The 22,971-nt window shown below is 50.3% G+C and overlaps 1 protein-coding gene across 4 annotated transcripts in view; it reads right to left on the bottom strand.

Moving 5' to 3' along the window:
• Window positions 1–22,971, bottom strand: part of DGLUCY (D-glutamate cyclase) — a 227,913-nt gene that overhangs the window by 150,482 nt on the left and 54,460 nt on the right. For 2 of the 4 annotated variants that reach the window (XM_073578174.1, XM_073578171.1), the window contains exon 1: window positions 16,240–16,438. The exons of the other annotated variants lie outside the window; for them this stretch is intronic. The gene's annotated coding sequence lies outside the window, so the exon portion shown is untranslated. Of the gene's footprint in view, window positions 1–16,239; window positions 16,439–22,971 lie in introns of those variants that run through there. 4 annotated transcript variants of the gene reach the window in all.

Below are 22,971 nucleotides of genomic sequence, written 5' to 3' on the forward strand. Positions count from 1 at the left end.
GCCCCACAGTCCAGTACTCACACTGATTAAAAAAAAAATACTCCTCACCTTCTCCTTGTGCCTGCGCTGCTCCTTTCTCCTGTCTCCTCCTGCTCTTTCTGGCACACAGTGAGAGCGCAATGACGTCATCGCGCCCCCGCTGTGTGAGAGGCAGAGCGGGAAATGATGGGAGAGGGAGCGTCAGCTGACGCTCTCACCTTCATCACTGCCTCCTTCAATGCGGCGGTGGGAGTCGGCGCTGGGGGCAGGCGGGCCCCCCTGACTCACAGGGGCCCCATAGCGGCTGTGTGATGTGCCGCTGGCTGGGGGCCCCTGGAGGAGCGGCGGCCCTAGGCAGCTGCCTGGTCTGCCAGCCCCTAACGCCGGCCTTGGTGAAGGGACTAATTACCAGTAACCTAGGGAACGATGGTGATGATGGTTGGGATTGTTAGGCCAGCGTCACACTAGAGAGAAATACGGACGAGTAAGAGGCGTAAAAAACAACGCATTGCTCACGGACCAATGATTCTCTATGGGGCAGCTCCCATCAGTCGTATATTTCTCGTCCATAGTTTACGGGCCGAGACAATCGCAGCATGCCTGCGATTGTCAGCATATTACAGGCAAAATACGCCAATGCAAGTCTATGGGGGCGAGAAAAATACGGATTACACACAGACCAGACATGTGACTTGCGAGAAATACGCACCGGTGTCCTTTAACAAAAGCCGGCAATTCATTTTGCTGCTATTCTGCTATGTAGAACTCTATTAAATAAAAAAATATATATATATATGCGTCTCAATGACATGTGTATGTATATATATATATATATATATATATAGCCCCTCTATACTTCCCTCTCCCATGTACAGCTCCCACACACTCCTCACCTTCCTGAGAAACCTCAGCCCATCTTGCCCAAACACATCGCAGAAAAAAACTACTTACAATTCCAACAACTATTTGCTCTTTATCTTCCTTCTCCTACTGATTTCAGGGGACATCTCCCCCAACCCTGGTCCACCATCCCCCAACCTCGACCCCTACCCTACCTCATATCGAAACCACAATAATCTGATTAACATTACTTGCACTCCCTCATCTCAATCTTTTAATTGTGCCCTCTGGAATCCACGGTCTGCTTGTAACAAGCTTCCTTTCCTACACAACTACTTTCTGAACAACTCTCTTAATCTGTTGGCCCTCACTGAAACCTGGATTCAGGATTCTGACACTGTCTCTCCTGCTGCCATTTCCTACGGTGGCTTACAATTCTCTCACTCCCCGAGACCCACAAACAGACCTGGTGGTGGAGTTGGCATACTCCTGTCCCCACAATGCACTTTCCAGGTCATCCCCCCAGTCCCATCACTCTTATTCCCTTCTTTTGAGGTCCACACCATCAGGCTCTTCCGTCCCCTCTCCCTCAGGGTAGCGGTCATATACCGGCCCCCAGGCTCACCCACCCTCTTCCTTGACCACTTTTCAGCCTGGCTGCCACACTTCATGTCCTCAGAACTACCAACCCTCATCCTGGGAGACTTCAACATCCCCATTAACAGCCCTAATTCCACATCTGCATCCCAGCTTCTATCACTAACCACCTCTCTAGGCCTCTCACAGCTTTCAACCTCTGAGACACATAAGGACGGTAACACCCTTGATCTGGTCTTCTGCCGGCTCTGCTCAATCTCCCACCTAAACAACTCACCGCTTCCACTCTCTGACCACAACATTCTCTCCTTCACGCTCACAAATCCTCGCCCACCCCAGCTCATTCCTACCTACCACACAGTCAGAAATCTACAAGCTATTAACCCTCAGACACTTTCAGATTCCCTACACTCATGTCTGTCCCCAATCTCCTCTCTTTCCTGTCCTAATCTGGCTGTTCATCACTACAATGACACTCTTAGAAGCACCCTTGACCAAGTAGCTCCCCTCACCCTCAGAACCTCCAAACACAGAGTAAAAGAGCCCTGGCTCACATCGCAAACTCAACTTCTCCAGCGATGCTCCAGTAGTGCTGAACGCCTATGGAGAAAAACCCGCACACCAGAAGACTTCATCCACTTCAAATTTATGTTAAGAACCTATAACGCTGCCCTTCACCTTGCCAAACAGACCTACTTCACCACCCTGATCTCCTCACTAGCCAACAACCACAAGAAACTTTTTGACACTTTTCACTCCCTCCTCAGGCCAAAAGCACAAGCCCCTATCACAGACATTTGTGCTGATGACCTGGCCTCCCACTTTACAGAAAAAATAGATAATATCCGTCAAGAAATCTGCTCCCAACCACCAAGTGCTGTGACTCCCATCCCTTCCTACATCTCCCCTGGCTCACTCTCCACATTTGATCCCATAACAGAAGAAGAAGTCTCCAGACTCCTCTCTTCTTCTCGTCCGACTACATGCACTACCGACCCCATTCCCTCACATCTCCTCCAGTCTCTCTCTCCAGTCGTCACAACCCACCTAACTACAATCTTTAATCTCTCCCTCTCCTCGGGCATTTTCCCATCCTCCTTCAAACACGCCATCGTTACTCCACTACTAAAGAAACCTGCTCTCGACCCATCCTGCACAAACAACTACAGACCAGTCTCCAATCTCCCCTTCATCTCTAAACTTTTGGAACGCCTAGTTTACTCCCGCCTTACCCGTTACCTCTCCATTCACTCCCTTCTAGACCCTTCACAGTCCGGCTTCCGCCCCCTACATTCGACTGAAACTGCACTCATCAAAGTGACCAATGACCTTCTGACAGCAAAACGTAACGGTGACCACTCTCTGCTCATTCTTCTTGACCTATCTGCAGCTTTCGATACTGTTGACCACCATCTCCTACTCTCTAGGCTGCAGTCACTAGGCATTAAGGACACTGCACTCTCCTGGTTCTCTTCCTATCTCTCTGACCGCTCCTTCAGTGTTTTGTTCTCTGGCTCCACGTCATCTCCTCTTCCTCTTGCTGTCGGGGTACCTCAGGGCTCAGTCCTTGGCCCCCTTCTTTTCTCTCTCTACACGGCCCCAATTGGACAGACCATCAGCAGATTTGGCTTTCAGTACCATCTTTATGCTGATGACACACAACTATACACGTCTTCCCCCGACCTTACCCCCGCTGTACTACAGAACGCCAGTGACTGTCTGTCCGCAGTCTCCAATATCATGTCCGCTCTCTATCTGAAACTCAACCTCTCCAAAACTGAACTTCTTCTGCTCCCGCCGTCTACTAACCTCCCTAAATCTGACATTTCCTTCTCCGTGGGTGGTACCACAATAACACCCCGGCAGCAGGTGCGCTGTCTGGGTGTTATGTTTGACACCAATCTCTCCTTTACATCCCATATACAATCCCTTGCCCGCTCTTGCCGCTTACACCTAAAGAACATCTCTAGAATCCGCCCTTTTCTCACTATGGAAACAACAAAAACCCTCACTGTTGCATTGATCCACTCTCGCCTGGATTACTGCAACGCTCTATTAATTGGCCTCCCCGTCACTCGACTATCCCCTCTCCAGTCCATACTCAATGCAGCAGCCAGGATCGTCCATCTGGGTAATCGGTACTCGGACGCGTCCGCTCTTCGCCAGTCCTTACATTGGCTGCCCATTCATTATAGGATCCAATTCAAAGTACTTGTTCTCACCCACAAAGCTCTCCACAGTGCGGCACCCCCTTACATCTCTTCTCTCATTTCTGTCTATCGGCCTAGCCGATCGCTGCGCTCTGCAAACGACTTTCGACTAACCTCTGCACTAATCCGTACCTCCCACTCCCGACTCCAAGACTTCTCCCGTGCTGCTCCTATCCTCTGGAATGCTCTACCCCAAGAAATCAGGACTATCCACAATTTGCATAGTTTTAGGCGCTCCCTCAAAACACACCTGTTCAGAGCGGCCTATCACATTCACTAATCAAAGTCATTCTCTGTGTAAGTGTGCGTGCGTAGCCCATTCACTATCTCCATCCATCCTTCACTCCTGCAAGATGGCTGGACCTTCATTGTAAATACACCATTGTAAATACACACCTGTACTCTGTATCTCCCTCACCTCATTGTAGATTGTACGCTCTCACGAGCAGGGTCGTCTTATTTCGTCTTATTTTGCTTTAATTATTGTATTGTTAGCGTTGTTACTTATGACTTGTGTTTTGAAACTGTTAAACTGTAAAGCGCTGCGGAATATGTTGGCGCTATATAAATAAAGATTATTATTATTATTATTATTATATATATATATATGTGTGTAATCTATGTGTCTATATCTATTCTTTCGTTTGGGTTTTAATCTGTCATAGGGCTCCATTATATGTCCATTTTGCAAGCCTGCGAGAAAATCTCGGCATTCGGATGCCATACGGATTACATACGGATGATTACATGCGCAAAAAACGGAGCCACGCCTTGACAACGGATGACATACGGATCACTGTTTAGGGAACATTTCTGCGTATTACGACCGTAAAATATGGTCCGTATTTTTATACGTTGTGTCTGACTCCAGCCTTAGACTCAGGTAGAAGCTAAAATGCACTGTGTAAAAGAGACCTGATCCAGGGGATCAACTGACCTAATTACTAATTTTGCACTAGTGTTCTCTGTAAGGCTGGATTCACATTTGCGTCTGTGTGCGCAGCGTTTCATTCACAGCAATCCGAATGCGTCATGTGTACCTATCTTTAACATGGTGTACGAGGGGCAAGCGTTTGCATCATTTCGCATGCGTCAGCATATGCAAGCATCATTTTTCGGTGTGCGGCGGGGTCCGGCGAATGCAACATGTTGCATTTTTTGAAGCAGCAAAAATCCATCAAATAAGCGCATGCATGCACATGCAGATGAGGGCGTCAAAAACGCATTACTGTCTATGGGAATGCATGTGTACACAAGGACGTGCGTACGCACATACGTTCAATATGCATGCGTAATTTTAATGAGTTGGTCCAGGAAGTGATTCAACCACCTGCTAATTGATAGATCTATAAAAGGAAGGGTGGACACTGCAAGGCCATGACTCTCTGGACGATACTACAACACTGGCTATTTGTACTTTGAACTGATTTTTTTTTCAGTTACTTTCAGATGTGTTGACTGTCCTGGTGCAGTGGCTGGCTCCAGGTTGGCTCCTGGTGCAGCAGTTTTCTCCTGGTGCTGCTTTCTGTCCTGGTGAGGACAACATTGTCTATGTGTGGAGGAACAGGACCTGTTCCTCCCACGTCACCAATGCGACGTAACTACCCAGGCACAGCTCTCCAGCGCCCCCTTTGTCTTTCAGGTCAGTAAGGGAACTGCACCTAGAGCAAATGGCCACCGGGAAGGATGTCCTGTTACCCGCTGGGTATTCTAAGATTCGTAATCAGAGTAAAAGCATCAGCCCAAAATTAATTTTATGGTTTAATAGCCTTAAGGGCGCACTAGATAATTGCAGAAATATACAATAAGCTATACAATGAAATTACAGTGGATTTGCAGTCAGAGTAAAATATAACAATAAGGGTACAAGACTTAGAGATATTAAGCTGGAGGTCAATTTACCAGATTGTAGGTTGCATGTGGGTGCCGGGAGCTCTGCAATCCACAGGTACAAGAATCTTAGTTGCCGGACAGATCCCAAAGCGTGGCCGCTGCTCCCCTTGGCAGATCTGTCCCCAGTTCCTTCTTAGATCATCATCGTCTGGTTCATCTGAGAGAGAGAGAGTCTCTGCCATGTGCTGCAAGTTCTTAAGCACGCTAGGCTCCTCCCCCTGTGTCAGAGGGTGGGCTAGTAATCTCCACCCTTTAGATCCCTGCAGAACTTATTCCCAACGTTTAAGAAAGGGGGTAACTTTCAACAGCATGATCGGATCAGAACATGAGAGGTACCAGTGAATGCGGTTTGTTTTGCCTGTCGTGTGGAGAGCAAACATGGCCCCATTGGGTCACTGTGGAGGGCCAATCTCTATGTCTCAGGTTCCAGAGCCCTCACCAACTCAGGAGTCGCACTGCCCGATGCGCGATTTCCTCAGGGTCACGCGGATATTTTTCAAGAGTCCATAACTCGAAAGATGTGCTCATAATCCATTATCCTAGGATGGAGTCGGGGATAATGGATGTGTATTTCTGCGTCTAGCTGACAGGTATATTCTAATTGAAGCCCCCAGGCCCCTTCCTGCCCCATGCTGGCGTGGCTCCTACTCAAGCTTTGAAGTTCTGTTTTGGGCCTTATCTCATTATCATACTAAAAGGCCTTGCTATTCAACATTGGAGCACTAAATCCTGCTTTGTTCATCACACTATGTAAATATAGAAGCTTTGAAAATGTCTGTTTTCTCTCAATACTTTTTCTGTTCCTTGTAGACTGGTTGACTTTTGGTGCAGTGGTTGTCTCCTGGTTGTCTCCTGGTGCAGCGGCTTTCTCCTGGTTGTCTCCTGGTGCAGCGGTGTTCTCCTGGTTATCTCCTGGTGCAGTGGTTTTCTCCTGGTTGTGTCTTGGTGGTGGGGTTGTCTCCTGGTGTTGCCGTCTGTCCCTGGCCTGTGCTGACTGCTGTTCTGTTGGACTACTGCCTGTAATGTAAGTATTGGTGTCCATAGTTGTTTTTTTTTTCTACATTGTTTTTGGATCTTTAAGTTTAATTTTTGGAAGTTTAATTTTTCTTCTCCGTTCTTTTCTGTAGTGTTTCACTTGACTGCTGCCTGCTCTTCAAATTGTCCTCAAGAGAAGAACTGACTTCTTCCCAGAGTGGACCCGACAAAGATTATGTAATCACATTTGCTATACTGATTGGTATGTATTGAGTGGCAATAGTACACATGTGTTAAATCATGTAATTTATTTACAGGTACCTGCCACTGATGAAGAGTAGGAGCAGTCAAGTGGAGATGATTCTTCCCAGGGTCGTCAGGGTCATGTGTCTCAGGAGGAAAGACGGGGTGTAAGTAGTCTTTTAATCAGAGTTGTAATACAATTTTTTTTCAGTTTTACTTAAAATTCTTTTTTTCTATTTTATCTATAGGCTTCACAACAGGAAGAAGCCACACTCGATATAGACAACGAGCAACTTATCCAATTAATTTTGGGGTTTTTCCCCCCCTTCACAGTGAAGCGAATCAAAATCCGTTGGCGCTCGATGAAGGACCACTTCAACAAGAACATGAGAGAGGAGATTCGGGTTCGAATTGGATTCTCACATATAAACTTTTTTCCTTTCTGGCCATCGGGGGTTAATGTCTGTTTTTCCCCCTGGTGGCCGCTGGTGTAATTACATTGCTGCTGAATTTGCTGATGCAGGTAGTGATCACTCCCACCATCCTTTAAAAGGTCACCTGATGCATCAGCTGACCGTCGGTGTTAGAGTTCATGCTACAGCGACCGGACTGGAGGAAGGAGCTTGCTGGGAGTAGTGGTTCCTCAGCTGTTTATGGTGTATCTGGTGTCGTGATCCTGCTGTGCGGTGCTTTACAGCAGAAAGCTAAGTGTTGTATTTTTGTTACCCTGTTCCTTTTACTGTCTGTCTATCCTTACCTTGTGTTGTATTAGTACAGCGGTGGGACCAGTGTCCTCACTTGCCAATTCCCTACTCAGGGATAGGTGCAGGGCAAGCAAGGGCTAAGGTATCCTGCTCGGTGACAGGTTGAAAGAACCTGTATAGGGACGCTAGTAAGAGCAGGGCACATCCTCAGGAGAGTGCAGGAGGAGTCCATTTCCCCCGTTCCCTATCGCAGGGCACACCCTTGTTATTGTGTTCCCTTGTCGTGTTGCTGGTGACCGACCTACTGATGGGTCATTTCTTACCTGGTCAGTCACTATCCGTGACACCTCATCGATAGTGCAGATTTTTAGATTAATGGATGTGCACAAAATGCGTGTGATGGAGTCAGCTTCTGCTGAGTCGATTTCTAGAGTTTACCCTCTGGGTCGTGGCACCCACCCACCTAGGGCAGGCTGACCTTGTGAGAAACCACCCCCTATACAGGGAGTGTCAGGGGCAAGACCAAGGGGGTAAGCCACCACGACAGCTGGAACCAGACGGCCGGCTCAAGGAAGACACGGGTGTGAATGTCTCGCAACAGCAAGGAAGACATGGGTGTGAGTGTCTGGCAACAGGGAACTTGCAGGGTACAAGACATAACAAAGCGTAGTCACAGGGTTTCTTCAATAAAGCATTGTCTCAGGGTTTAATCAGGAACAAGACATAGTTACAAGGACAAAGTGAAACATAGAAAGCTGCGTGTGTGGGCACGCCAAGGTCCAAGGCATGATACGTGCTAGGTGGCACGCCAGGGTTCCGGCAAGGGCTAGATGGCATCGGACTCCGGACATCTGGCAACGATCGACAGACTCTGGACATCAGCTCCGGATATCAGGCCGCAGTCATCAGACTCCGGACCTCTGGCAGCGATCGGCAGGCTCCGGGCATCCGTCAGGCAAGCCAGAGTTCAGGCAAGGAGGCACGCCAGAGTTCAAGACATGGTGCATGTTAGGAGACACGCCAAGGTCCAAGGCAGGGTTCCAGGCAGGATGCGTGCTAGGAGACACACCAGGGTCCAGGGCAGGGATCAAGGCAGGGTGTGTGCTAGGGAGCACACCAGGGTCCAAGGCAGGGTGCAAGGTAGGGTGTGTGCTAGGGGGCACACCAGGGTCCAAAGCAGGATGCAAGGCAGGGCGCATTCTAGGAGACACACCAGGGTTCAGGCTAGGGCCTGTGCGTGCTAGAGGGCACACCAGGGTGCAGGCTAGGCCTGTGCGTGCTAGAGGGCACGTCAGGGTACAGGCTGGGGCCTGTACGTGCTAGGGGGCACGCTAGTGTTCAGGCTAGGGCCTGTGCATGCTAGCGGGCACGCCAGGGTTCAGGCTAGGCCTGTGCGTGCTAGAGGCACGTCAGGGTTCATGGCAGGACCTGCGCGTGCTTTAGAGAAGCACGAGGAGGTATGCCAAGGAGCAGGATAGGGCCTGCGCGTGCCAAGAGGGCACGCAATGCACAGTGCAGAGACAGCGTGAGTGCAAGTGTGGCGCCCCCAGGAGCATGGTCGCCACAGTGGCATTGCCTTCCTCCAGGGAAGGTGATGTCAGGCTTGGAGGCAATGAAGGGTCTCTCTAGCAGTTAACCATAACATGCAACACAGTTCCCACTCCAGGACAGCAGAGGGAGCTCTGAACCAGAATTGGGGGAGGAGTGCTCTCTGAGGGCCAGGAAGGGAAATTAGTCAGTTCTGTGAGGAGGGCGAAGTGTGTAGACGTGGACAGAGAAGCTGGGGGACTGAGCAGAGTTGAGAGCTCATTCCCAGCTGGAGCGCATGATCTGAAGCCTGGTCTCTATGGTTGTATGGATACTGAAGGTCCTGCAACAGAAACCAGAGGGAATAGGAAGCTGTAAATGCTCTATTCCCACCTAAGACTCGGAGGCACAACAGCAACGGGTGAGCCAAGAGTAGAGATAGAAGGCTACAGCTGTCTGCCATACGAGGTAGATATGAGAGGAAACAAGAAGGAGGAACTTCAGTGTAACACAGTGCTGCATGTACCTCAAGTAAGCGCTAGGAAGGAGACTACACAACCTATCTGCATAGAGAGATTCCTGAGTTGCTTCCAGGCTAATCAGCTCCTGTGCCATCTGTAATCGGGACCCTGGACTGCATTTGCCAAGAAAAGTAAAGGTAAAGAAACTGCACCCTGTTGTGTCCTTGCTTCCTTCCTGCAACCTCTTCAGCACTGCTACATTTTTGTACCAAACACTGCACCCTCTTCCTACACACCTATCCTCACTGCCCTGGGACTACAGCCCTGCCTGTGGAGGGCTACAACATCATTGCTGCACTACACCATCTGTCCCAGAGGATCTGTCTGCAGCGTCAGCTTAACACCTCCCTTGCCGAACACCACAGGTGGCGTCACGAATCATCCTCTCATAAACTTTATTCCCATCACTCCACCCCTTTTACATGGGCGCCCAGGGCCACGAACTGGGTTACCGCTGCTGTGACAATCCCCTCTGAGAGACCGGCCCAGTACCGAGTACCCCACAGCCCTGGGAGGGTGACCCACAAGGAAGCAGAGAGAACATCTGGGGCACTGGCTAGCTGGTCGGGCTGAGGCTCAGACAGGCGGGCAAGACTGAGGCGAGCACGGCTGAGGCACAACAGGCGGACACAGATAAGTCACTGGCCGACGAGCACGGCTGAGGCACAAACAGGTGGGCACAGCTGAGGCACAAACAGGCGGGCGAGGGAAGGCCAGGCGCGTGCAAAGGGCATGCAAAGAAGCAAGGCTAGGCAAAGTGCAGAACAAGGAGCGGAACATAGACAGAAGCACTGAGCCGGGAACAAGAAAGAGAAGCGGAGTACAGACAGGTAGCGGAACGTATGCTGAGGCACAGAGCCGGGTACAAGGGAAAAGTGGAGCGTATGCCAGAGCACAGAGCATAAGACAAGACTTGTGCTAAAGGAGCACGGGAAAGCAGAATACAAAGATAAGGCTTAAAGCAGAGTACATGGCCAAAGCGCGTACAGACAGCACGGCGAGGCACAGTACAGAAACAGGCTTGTGCAAGAGAGCACGACAGGGCAGAGCAAAGGAAGGAAGCAGAGCTTGTGCAAAAGGAGCACAATAACACAAAGGATAGGAAAGCCAGGCAAAGCAAGATACAGGACACAAGATAAAGTACAAGACAACAGACGAGGTACAAGACAACAGACAAACACAGAACACCAGACGAAGTACAAGCACAGAGCGTGTGCGAAGAAGCACACCAGGGCAGAGTGCAGGGGTACAGAATACAGGGAGCGACCAAGCAGGACCAAACAGCCTAGCAGATATAGGGCATTAGCACCTGAACTTCCGGGTCAGGACCAGGGGAGGACTTCCGGGTCGAGTCCTCCAGGATCATAGAGAGGATCACATGGTAGGGTCCTCCAGGACCATAGAGAGGATTGCTGGATTCGGTCCTCCAGGACCATAGAGGACCACAGCAGGCAGAGCAGAGTCGGGTGCACACACAGCAACGGTATGCAGCCATGAGGTACGCGTGCACACAAGCCATGAGAGGCAACACATGTGCGCACAAGCAATGGCGTATAGCCATGAGGCAGAGCACGAGTGCGCACCAGCAACGGCAGGCAGCCATGAGATGAGGTGCGCGTGCACATTGCTCCAGGGGTCATGCAGCATAACAGACATGACAGGTATAACAGTGAGGTGCGCGTACACACTGCTCCAGGGGTCATGCAACATAACAGACATGACGGGCATGACAGTTAGGGGCGCGTGCACACTGCTCCAGGGGTCATGCAGCAAAACAGACATGACGGGCATGACAATGCACCATTTAGATACAGGCAATCCAAATGCACACTCCACGGTTCTTCGTGCCCATGTCAGTCGGTAGTTGAAATTTTTTTTTGCGTGATTTAAGTTCCGACTTGAGTATGGTTTAGTGAGGTTGGCACACATTTGGAACTCCTCATCCCCAACAACAAAATGCATTGGCGGTCCGTCAGTGTTGGGAAGGGGTCATGGCTACCGAAAATTAATCATTCCCATACAGACGTTGGCCCATGTCAGAGTTTTTGAAAGTAATTTCTTCGTCCAAATGAGCCAATGTCCACGGCAACAAATCTACACTCGGCATCCACAATAGCCATTAGAACAATGGAGAAGTATTTTTTATAATTGAAGTACTCCACTTCCAGCTGGTTTCACAATCCTAATGTGTATGCTGTCCACAGCCCCCACAGTTAGGAAAATTACAAATTTCCTGGAATTTGGAAGTATTTTAAAGCCAGAGTTCAGTTGTGGGTTGGGGGAGGAATACTTGCCGCAGAATGTCAACTAAAACACGACAAGTGTCTACAATAATCCCAGAAAGGGTGGACACTCAATCCTGAATTGAAAATGGAGTGATGATAATGTCTCTCCGGTAGCCAGGAATCTGCAGAACAGAAAATGAGAAAAAAGAAATCAGTACATGGCTTTTATAGCAATCATATTAATGACAGGTGTTTCCTTTTCCAAATTACATACCTCAGGGTGACCAAAAGACGTTCCTCAGCAGGAATTGCTCGACGGAGCTGTGTGTCCTGCCTGGCGATGGATCCTTGGACACGTAGCAGCAAGTCATGGAAGCTCTGTTCCGACATCCTCGTGTAGTCAAAAAACTTCTCCAGGTTTTGCTGCAGCTCTGTGTACAAAGAGTGGTAGGCTCCACGGCTCTCTCGGAGTTCAAGGATGGGGTTTTGCCAATAGCGATGACGACGTCTTCTCCGTCTTTCTCTTCTTCTTTGTTCTTGACAAGCAAAAGCAAAGGCAGCAGCCAATTTCAGTTGTAAATGCAGATCTTCTAGGAAGCTGTCCAGGTCAAGATCCATCTTGCAGCTAGATACAGCATCCAAAAGACGAGGATTTCATCAGCGCAGTGTCTATATATATATATAAATCCCATAAGACACGCCTACTGGGTGTCTAATGTCAAGCAACAGCTACTGCAAAACATTGGAAATTTCTAACGCATGTGCATAAACAACGCAAACGCATGCGCATAAACGCATGCAAACGCAGAGTTTTTTTGGCGTCAGATGTAAGGCTAGGTTCACATTGCGTTAATGCAGTCCGTTCAACGCATAGCGTTGACGGCTGCATTAACGCAACTGTCATATTGTGATCGCATTCAGAGATCACGCTAGCGCAGCTTCCTTATCTGCGCTAGCAGTGACGTAATCCCGAACGCTGCAGACCGCGTCCGAGGGTCCGTCACAGAATGACGGCACATTGCTGATGCATGCCGATTCTATAGAAGTCTATGGGTGCGTTAACGCATCCGTTACATAGCGTTAATGCCGCTATGTAACGGATGCGTTAAACGTACACTATTAACGCAATTTGAAACCAGCCTAAGAAGATGCGGATAAAAAACGCTGCGTTAACATGTGTTTGCATGCGTTTTTGCATGCGTTTGCGGATGATACGCTGCGGACTCAAACGCTAATGTGAACCTAGCCTAAGGCCTCATTCACACCATCAGAAGACTATTACAGCCATCCTAAAATCTCATATTAAATAAATTAGCAATTCCCTGAGCTGAGATATAGTACCAGGGAGCAGCAGTGTACTGTATGTGCTAATCACTACTCTCTTTGGGTAAGGGCCATGGTTCTGCAATTACTTAGTATGGGCCAACATGGTGTCACAATGCAAAATTAATTTTCTCTGAAACGGGGGATAGCAGCGGCAGCAGCTTTTGCTGAGGTTAGAGATAATAATGGCAATACCTGATCATCATCAGTAAGCAGCCAGGATGCCTGTCAGTGACAGCGGGATAAAGGGAAGCTTCTGCTGTCATGTGCTGCTTGCATAGACTGTTCTTACTAATATTTATGTTATTTATTTATCTTACTCATTTATATAGGCTATTAATTCCACAGCGCTTTACAGACATTATTGGCACTGTCCCCGATGGGGTTCACAATCTAAATTCCCTATCAGTATGTCTTTGGAGTGTGGGAGGAAACCCACACAAATACGGGGAGAACATACAAACTCCTTGCAGATGTTGTCCTTGGTGGGATTTGAAACCAGGACCCCAGCGAAGATCCCGGGTGATCTAAGAATTTACATTAGAGTTCCCCTATAGCACTACAATACAATGAACTCTGTCCCGGACGAATTTAGATAAATTGTGTGGCCCTATGCAAAATTCAATGTGGGGTCCCAGATTCTGAAATATTCCACTAACAACAGCATTACAGTCAATTCAGTGCAATGAAGTGAGTTTTGAGCTAGTAGCGACATTTTTAAGCGCCAAAAAGACATTCATATAAAGACAACATTTATGTCTAAGGAGGGGACCATGCATACCAGGGTAGGGATGATGGGACCACACGTACCAGGATAGCAATGAGGGAGCCATGCATACCAGGATGGGGATAAGGGGGGCATGCGTACCAGGATAGGGATGAGGGGACCATGCATAGCAGGATGGGGATGAGGGGGCCATGCATACCACGATGGGGATGAGGGGGCCATGCGTACCAGGATAGGGATGAGGGGACCATGCATAGCAGGATGGGGATGAGGGGGCCATGCATACCACGATGGGGATGAGGGGGCCATGTGTACCAGGATAGGGATGAGGGGACCATGCATAGCAGGATGGGGATGAGGGGGCCATGCATACCAGGATGGGGATGAGGGGGCCATGCGTACCAGGATAGGGATGAGGGGACCATGCATAGCAGGATGGGTATGAGGGGGCAATGCATACCAGGATGGGGATGAGGGGGCCATGCGTACCAGGATAGGGATGAGGGGACCATGCATAGCAGGATGGGGATGAGGGGGCCATGCGTACCAGGATGGGAATGAAGGGCCATGCATACCAGGATGGGGATGAGGGGCCTGTGAGTACCAGGATAGAGAAGAGGGGACCATGTATACCAGGATGAGTATGAGGGGCTATGCATACCAGGATGGGGATGAGGGGACCATGCCTACCAGGATTGTGGTGAGGTGACCATCCATACCATGATGGGAATGGGCACCATGCATAGCAGGATAGGGATAAGGATGGGCGCCATGCATACCAGGATGGGGATGGGGATGGGTGTCATGCATACCAGGATAGGGATGAGGGGACCATGCATACCAGGAAAGGGATCAGGGGGCCATGTATATACCAGGATGGGGGATTAGTACAGAATTGACCACATTTTTTGCTTCCCTTTTATTCTATTTTCCTCCACTAAAACCTAGGGACATAACTACAATATAAGGACCTGGATATGGTGACCTAACTACAATATGGGGACATATCTACAATATGATGCACATTTGTTATCACCACATCCATAACGATCCAAGCTCTAAAGAAATAAAAAAAAAAACACGGCAAACATGTTCAAAAGGTATGCAGAATAAAAAATGTACTTTTGTCCTTCAACGAATGCGGCCCCCAAATTCAATTTTTTTCTATATGCAGTCCATATACCCAGCTGAGTTTGAGACCCCTGGTCTAATAGGTCAGCCAAGCACTGTGCTCAGCAAGCTCTAGTGCTCCCATTAAGAATGAATGGACTGGTGGTGCACATGATCGATCTCTGCTCAATTCAGCTAGGGCTTCGGAGCGCTGACTCTTGGGACTGGTGGGGGCCACAGCAGTTGGCCCCCGGAGATGTGAAAATTATCCCGTGGATAAGTGAATTTTCTAATCTTGAGAATTCCCCTTGAACAGTGTTGTCTGGGCTATATATAGTATTACAAGGCGGCTTTGATTCACTAGAAATAATTAACTTATTGATACCTGCTGTCACTCATCAGGATCCTTCACCGGTCGCTCTGTGGTGAGCACCACTTTACAGATTCTGACAGCAAGGTCCCTAAGCATTCTGGCAGCCAAACACTCGGTTTGGGACCCATTACACAGGCTTCTCATGCTTCACAGATCTTGGACTAAGCAACTTTATGATTTAAGACCCGGGAGGGGTCAAAACGTCGTGTTTTTATAGTCGCTTTGCCATCTATTTTTTTGCTCCTTTGAAATCACTTGCTCATCCTTAATAAATTGAATACTTTACTCAGAAAAAACCTTCTTGAGTGTGCGGTGAATGCTGACTCTTCATTTCAAGGGCTTACACAGACCGATACACCACCACATCGCTTGTTCGGACAGAGTGCATACTATTTTGACTCATTACATAGTAAGGTCCTGACGCCGAACAGCAGTGGTCAGGACACAGAATAAATGGTAACCCTACAGCCTGTAAAAATGAGGATGGATGGCTCTATAGCAGAAAACAGGAGAAGCTGCAGAGCGCTGGTCAAATCAGTAGTACACGCCTGACTACTTCTGTCTCCAAGATCACCGCCAACATTACAATAAATAACACAAAGTAGTGCAATGCCGGGAAAGCTCGCATTGCAGAACAGATAAGATGCACTTTTATCTTTCACTTCTGCAAAGCGAAGCACTGCCTTGTGCTATTTGAATTGTGCTCTCCATTGTGAAACCAGCAGGGGGTCCCTTCTGTTCCTGGGGGCCCTAGGCAACTGCCGGGTCTGCCTGCCCATAACGCCGGCCCTGACTCTGTCACACAACATGAACATTGAGATTCCAGCGCCATTTAATGATTGTCTATGGGGGTCCTCTTATAACTCGCGTTCCAGTGCGACACAACTGTTGCAAACAAATCAAACTCAAATGGAATTTTGGACGTATATGACTGTGACTCCAAAGAAAGTTCAGCGAGAGTGCGACTTGTGTGTGACCACTGTCATGCCTACCTCCCGTTCCACGGCTCCCGCTCTCCCTCGGTCTTCTGCGGCCGCTGCTCTGGCCGCCTCTGCCGCAGCTCCTCCTGTCACAGCGCCGGCGGCTCCTGCCGTCTCCCGTGTCTCCGCGCCGCCCAGGGCTCCCTGGTGCTCCCGGCTCTCTCGGCCCGCCCCTACTGCAGGTGCCTGTCAATCAGCGTCCTCCCTTCCTGTCCTGCGGCCGGTCTCTGTCCCCTGTCAGGTACGCAGGCGCACATCAAGGCACGCCTCTCCCAGACTGAGTCGCCCTATCCCTTGGCCTCCATGATGCTGGTGCACCCTGACCCGGAAGTCCTGCAGCGTGCCCTATATCAGGCAGCCTCACCCCATGCTCTGAGCCTGACAATCAATTGTGGTTCATGCTTGATCTCGGGTCCACACTTTCCTGCGTTTCCTCTGCCTCTGTGCTTTGTACCCTTCCTGGTCCTCCGCTTGTTCTCCACTTGTGACCTCCCTGTGTTCCCTTCTAGGTCCGGTCCGTTCCAGCTTGTGTCTGCCGATTCCAGCGTCTCCCCCAGAGCCCGTTCCTGCCTAATCCTTTGCCGTCTACCTCCGTTCCCGCGGCGGCAGCAGTCTCCCCTGTGGTTGTCTCCATCTCCCCTCTGCCCGCCAGTACCTTCCCCGCCTGTGTTTCCCTCCGGCTGTTCCCAGGTATCAGCTTCCGCAGCAATATTCTCCCCTGGGCCTGCCCCTAACGCTCCCTGTATAGGGGGTGGTACACCTGGCCAGCTCGCCCGAGGGAGGTTCGTTGTCGCGGTCCTGAGGGTTCAACTCCCGGAGCACTCCAATCTCACAGTATTGTCAGGCTATGGACCCCGCTGGTACCTCGACCCCATCTCAAAATGAACTCCTGTTCATACGGGAGAATCAGACGAGGATAATGTCCTTCCTCAAATCCATGGAATCCCGTCTGTCATCCTTACAGGCCTCTGACCCTGCAAGCGCTCCCAGATGGCAGGTCTCCAGCAGGAGCTCGCACAGCAGCGCGACATTCAGGCCCATATTTTAAATTACATGGCCTCAGTGGATAACCGCCTCCTGGCCCTCCAGACCGTGGCTTCTGCTCCAGCCCAGGCTGCGACCCACCACCCCGTTTGGCGAAACCCCCACGGTATAATTGCGATCCCAAATTGTGCATGGGGTTACTAAATCAATGTCAGCTACACTTCGAGCTGTCACCTCAGCAGTACCCCACTGACCGGGCTAAGGTGGCTTTTGTTGTGTCCCACTTAGAGGGTGAGGCCCTAGCTTGGGTAAACCCTCTCTGGGAACCGGACGACCCCATTGCCTCCCAACTCCCCATTTTTTTGGACACCTTTCGTAAGGTGTTCGATGAACCAGGTCGCTTGGTCTCTACTACCGAGGCGCTTTTTAATCTCCACCAGGGCACGCTCTCGGTAGGTCAGTACGCCATTCGGTTTCGCACCCTGTCCTCAGAGTTGGGTTGGAACAATGAGGCCTTGGTGGGAGCCTTTTGGCGGGGACTCTCTGGTCGAATCAAGGACGAGTTGGCGGGTCGAGATACTCCAACCTCCCTGGAGGATCTGATCTCCTTGGCCACCCGCATCGACCTACGCTTTCAGGAGCGATCCCAAGAGGTAGCTAGAGAGAGAAGACCTTCGCGCTTTCTTCCGGCTGCCCGTAGTCCGCCCTGCTCCCGCCCAGTGTCGGCTTCTGCTGCCCCTGCACCGGAACCCATGCAAGTGGATCGTCTCAAGCCGGTGGAGGAGCGTCGGAGAGAGAGGGTCGAACAGAGGCTCTGCTTCTATTGTGGGAGTGCATCCCACTTCCTTCGCTCCTGTCCTATACGCCCGGGAAATGCCTCTGCCTAGGACAGGTAAGAGAGGTCTCCCTAGGTAATTGTGATTCCTCTCTACCCTTGATTCTTTCCATCCTTTTGCATATAGGCTCCAAACGGTCTTCTGAGTGGGCTTACATTGATTCGGGTGCAGCTGGCTATTTTATTCAGTTCGAGGCGGTTAAGAGACTTCGTATCCCTGTCCGATCCCTGAAGACTCCTCGGCAGATTGCTTCGGTCGATGGTCGACCCTTGCGGATGTCCGTTACTCTGGTCACCGAAGAGGTGGAACTTCAGATTGGAGCCTTACACCGGGAGAAGATAATCTTTTATGTGCTGCCCTCGTTATCTCATACCATCCTCTTGGGCCTTCCCTGGTTGAGAACCCACGAGCCTATCTTGGACTGGCGCTCCGGTGATATCCTGCGTTGGGGACAGTCATGTCAAGACAAATGTCTGCTTTCCGTCCAGCCAAAGAACTCCTCACCTCCCACTTCAGTCTCTACAGATTTATCTTCGGCCTATTGGGCTTTCTCTGACGTCTTTAACAAGGAGGTGGAGGTCCTGCCCCCGCATTGGCCCTATGATTGCCCAATCGACCTTGTTCCCAGTTCTACTCCACCCCGTGGTCGAATCTATCCACTATCCCCTTCCGAGACTCAGGCCATGACCGAATATATCCAAGAAAACCTGGCCAGAGGCTTTATTCGCAAGTCGTCTTCGCCTGCAGGAGCGGGTTTCTTTTTCGTCAAGAAGAAGGATGTATACCTTCGTCCCTGCATTGACTACCGGGGTCTCAATGATATCACCATCAAAAACAAATATCCGCTGCCGCTCATTCCGGAGCTGTTCGACCGTCTACAGGGAGCACGGTTCTTCACCAAATTGGATCTCCAAGGGGGCCTATAATCTAATCCGCATTCGTTCCGGAGACGAGTGGAAGACCGCTTTCAATACCCGAGACGGCCACTATGAATATTTGGTCATGCCCTTCGGCCTGTGCAATGCTCCCGCAGTGTTCCAGGAGTTCGTTAACGACGTGTTTCGAGGTCTTCTCTACTCCTGTGTAGTGATGTATTTAGACGACATCCTTGTGTTTTCCTCGGACCTGGCTACCCACAGAAAAGACGTCCTCCAAGTCTTACTACGTTTGAGAGAGCATCATCTCTATGCCAAACTCGAGAAGTGCGCCTTCAAGCAGTCCTCCCTGCCGTTCTTGGGTTATATAATTTCTGACTCTGGCCTACGTATGGACCCTGGAAAAGTGTCCGCCGTGCTCAAATGGCCGCGTCCCCAGGGAATCAAGGCGATCCAGCGATTCCTTGGGTTTGCTAATTAGTACCGGCAGTTTATCCCACACTTTTCTACTTTAACCGCTCCTATCTCCGCCTTAACCCGTAAGGGAGCTAACCCTCACCTCTGGTCCCCGGAAGCCGAAAATGCCTTTCAAACCTTGAGACAAGCTTTCGCTACAGTGCCCGTACTCCATCGTCCTGAAGTCAACAAACCCTTTATCCTCGAGGTAGATGCATCTGCCATCGCAGCCGGGGCGGTTCTTTCCCAGAGATCTTCCTCCGGTCGACTGGTCACCTGCAGTTTCTTCTCTAAGATGTTCTCCACTGCAGAGAGAAACTACGCCATTGGTGACAAGGAGCTGCTCGCCATCAAATTGGCTTTGGAAGAGTGGCGGTATCTTCTGGAGGGAGCTGTCCATCCATTTAAAATCTACACTGACCACAAGAACCTGGCATACATCCAGTCAGCACAGAGACTTAATCCCCGGCAAGCTAGGTGGTCGCTATTCTTTGCCTGGTTCGATTTTGAGCTTCATTTTCGTCCCGGTGACAAGAATCTCAAAGCAGATGCTTTATCCAGGTCCTTTTTGGTCTCCGATAATGAGGAAGAGCCATCACACATTGTAGATCCCAGTAAAGTCATCGTGGTCGCTCCCATTAGCTTGACTTCGTTGCTGCCGAGTAAGACCTTTGTGCAAGAAAGCGAGAGGAAGCGAGTGTTACGCTGGGGTCATGCCTCCAAGCTAGCCTGCCATGTGGGCCTCAAGAAAACGCTCCTTCTCATCTCTCGTTTCTATTGGTGGCCATCTCTTCCTCAAGATGTCCGAAGTTTTATCGCCTCCTGCCCGTCGTGTGCCAGAAACAAAGTCTCTCGGCACCTACCCTCTGGTCTCTTGCACCCGCTTCCAGTTCCTTTGGCCCCCTGGCAGCATGTCGCAATGGACTTTATTACTGATCTGCCTCGGTCTTCAGGCCACACCGTCATCTTGGTCGTGGTAGATCGATTTTCCAAGATGGCCCATTTTATTGCTCTGCCAGGTTTACCCTCTGCTCCCGAGTTGGCGAGGATCTTCATCACCCATGTTTTCCGGATTCACGACTTCCCCAAGCACATCGTTTCCGACAGAGGGGTTCAGTTCACCTCGCGGTTTTGGAGAGCCCTGTGCAGAATGATGGAAGTAACGATGGACTTCTGTCATGTCGGACGCTGTTCACACCACAGCATCCGGCAGGCAGAGGTAGTTCCACCTCCAGCCACTATAGCCTCAGTGGCGCCGGCCTGATCTTCAGGCTCTCGGGGGTTAATCCTGCTGGAGACCAGGTTGGATGGTTAGTCACGCCCACGGTCTTTAAATAGTCATGCTGGCCTATGGGCGTCGCCGATTATAGCTTGTGTTTCATACCAAGTGGTTCCGGTCTGGAGTGGAGGTGTTCAAGAGAGAGAGATTCATATCTGGTGTCGTATGATCCGTCGTTATCCTTTCTCCTTCCCATATTTGTGTTTAGTTGTGCCCTGTTCACATTACTGTTTATTCCTGTGTGTGTGCGGCGCAGTGCAGTTTAAGTTCTCCCTGTCTGTCATTATTTGTGTGGGAGCTTTGGTGGTGACTTCTCACTGGGTGGAGGGTGGAGGGTTAAGTGCAGGGCTGAGCAGGAGATAAGGAAAGGTCGGAGGCTCAGGCATTTGCACCTTCAGCAAAAACCCTGGGTTGAGGGTCAGACAGGGTTTCCCCTAGTAAAGGGACACCACAGGGGCCCCGGGTCTTTCAGCCTTAGTTGAACTAAGCCCCCGTGACATTATAATCGGCCCACATTTTTTCAGGAGTCCATGGATCCATTAGATTCCATAACCCGCCAGTTGGCGGCGCTGTCCATACAGGTCTCCGAGTTGAATGGGGCAGTTCAGCAGCAGGGCCTGGTAGTAGCAAAGGTGCAAACGGCATCTGCAGGTATCGGTGCAGAGCCGAAGTTTCCGCTGCCAGAACGATTTTCAGGCGATCGCAGCAAATTTGTCGTATTTCGGGAGGCCTGCAAATTATACTTCCGCATGCGGCCAATATCCTCAGGTAATGAGGCCCAGCGAGTAGGGCTGGTGTTGTCATTACTGAGTGGTCACCCCCAAGCATGGGCATTTTCCTTACCACCTGACTCTGCTACATTTCATTCGGTCGATAATGTTTTTTCTGCCCTCGGGCTCATTTACGATGACCCTGACCGACTGGCTCTAGCGGAATCTAAAATCCGCGCCCTCCGCCAGGGGGAGCGCTTGGCAGAGGACTATTGTTCGGAATTTCGCCGCTGGGCCGTAGACACACAGTGGAATGACCCAGCACTGCGGAGCCAGTTTATGCATGGGGTATCAGGGAGGGTGAAACAAGCCCTCCTGATGTATGAGACTCCGGCATCATTGGAGTCTGCCATGAGTTTGGTGATACGTATTGATCGCCGTTTTCGTCAGGGGGCACAGGAGACGCTACCTCTGGGGGAAAACAGAGGTGCAGGTGTGGTTGAAGTAGATGAGTCCCCTGAACCTATGCAGATTGCTGGCGTGGCACAGGTTCAGCCTCGCGCTCCGGGAGTCCGGAAGTCCGGAGCATGTTTCTACTGTGGTAAAGGTGGTCATTATGTTAACGTTTGCCCGGTACTACCTAAGAGGGTCACACCGGCGGAAAACTGTTAAGCTCAGAGGGTATGGAGGAGACCCAACTGAGCGTATGCATATCCTCCATGATGGTATCTCATTGTATGCTCCCTGCCAAGGTTATTGTCGCCGGCAGAGAGCTACCTATATCAGTGTTTGTGGATAGCGGTTCCGCCACCAATCTCATAGATGAGGAGTTTGCACACACCGCCGGGTTTAAGATTGAAAAACTTCCTCACCCCATACAGGTGGTGACCATTAATGCTGTTCCCCTCCCTCAAGGGGAGATTACTGAGTTTGTGGCAGAGGTGAAACTCCACATTGGGGTCCTACATTCTGAGTCGGTTACATGTAGGGTCCTCCGTAATCTCCCAGCTCAAATGGTCCTGGGTTTTCCATGGCTGTCCAGGCACAACCCGGTAATTGATTGGAAAACTCAGGACATAGTACAATGGAGTGGTTTCTGCCAAGACAATTGCTTGGCCACATGTGTGTCCGCCGTGACGCCCAGCCTGCCGGAGGCTTTGCAGGATTTCGCGGATGTTTTCTCTGAGAAGGGTTGCTCAGAACTGCCTCCACATAGAGCCTATGACTGTGCTATTAGGCTAAAACCCGGGGCCAAATTACCTAAGGCCAGGATGTTTAATATTTCTGGTCCTGAGAGACAAGCTCTGAAAGACTACATCGCGGAGAGTCTGAGCAAAGGTCACATCCGGCCTTCGTCCTCGCCTGTAGCAGCGGGGTTTTTCTTCATTAAGAAGAAAGATGGGGGGTTACGCCCGTGTCTGGATTTCCGAGAGTTAAACCAGATTACTATCCGTGATCCCTACCCAATGCCGTTGATCCCGGATTTGTTCAACCAGGTAGCGGGGGCAAAATGGTTTTCCAAGCTGGACCTCAGGGGGGCGTATAACCTCATAAGGGTCCGTCAGGGGGATGAGTGGAAGACGGCGTTTAACACTCCTGAGGGT

The sequence above is a fragment of the Dendrobates tinctorius genome, unplaced genomic scaffold, assembly GCF_039654945.1.
Source record: "Dendrobates tinctorius isolate UK_male_01 unplaced genomic scaffold, ASM3965494v1 ptg000058l, whole genome shotgun sequence".
NCBI lineage: Eukaryota > Metazoa > Chordata > Amphibia > Anura > Dendrobatidae > Dendrobates > Dendrobates tinctorius.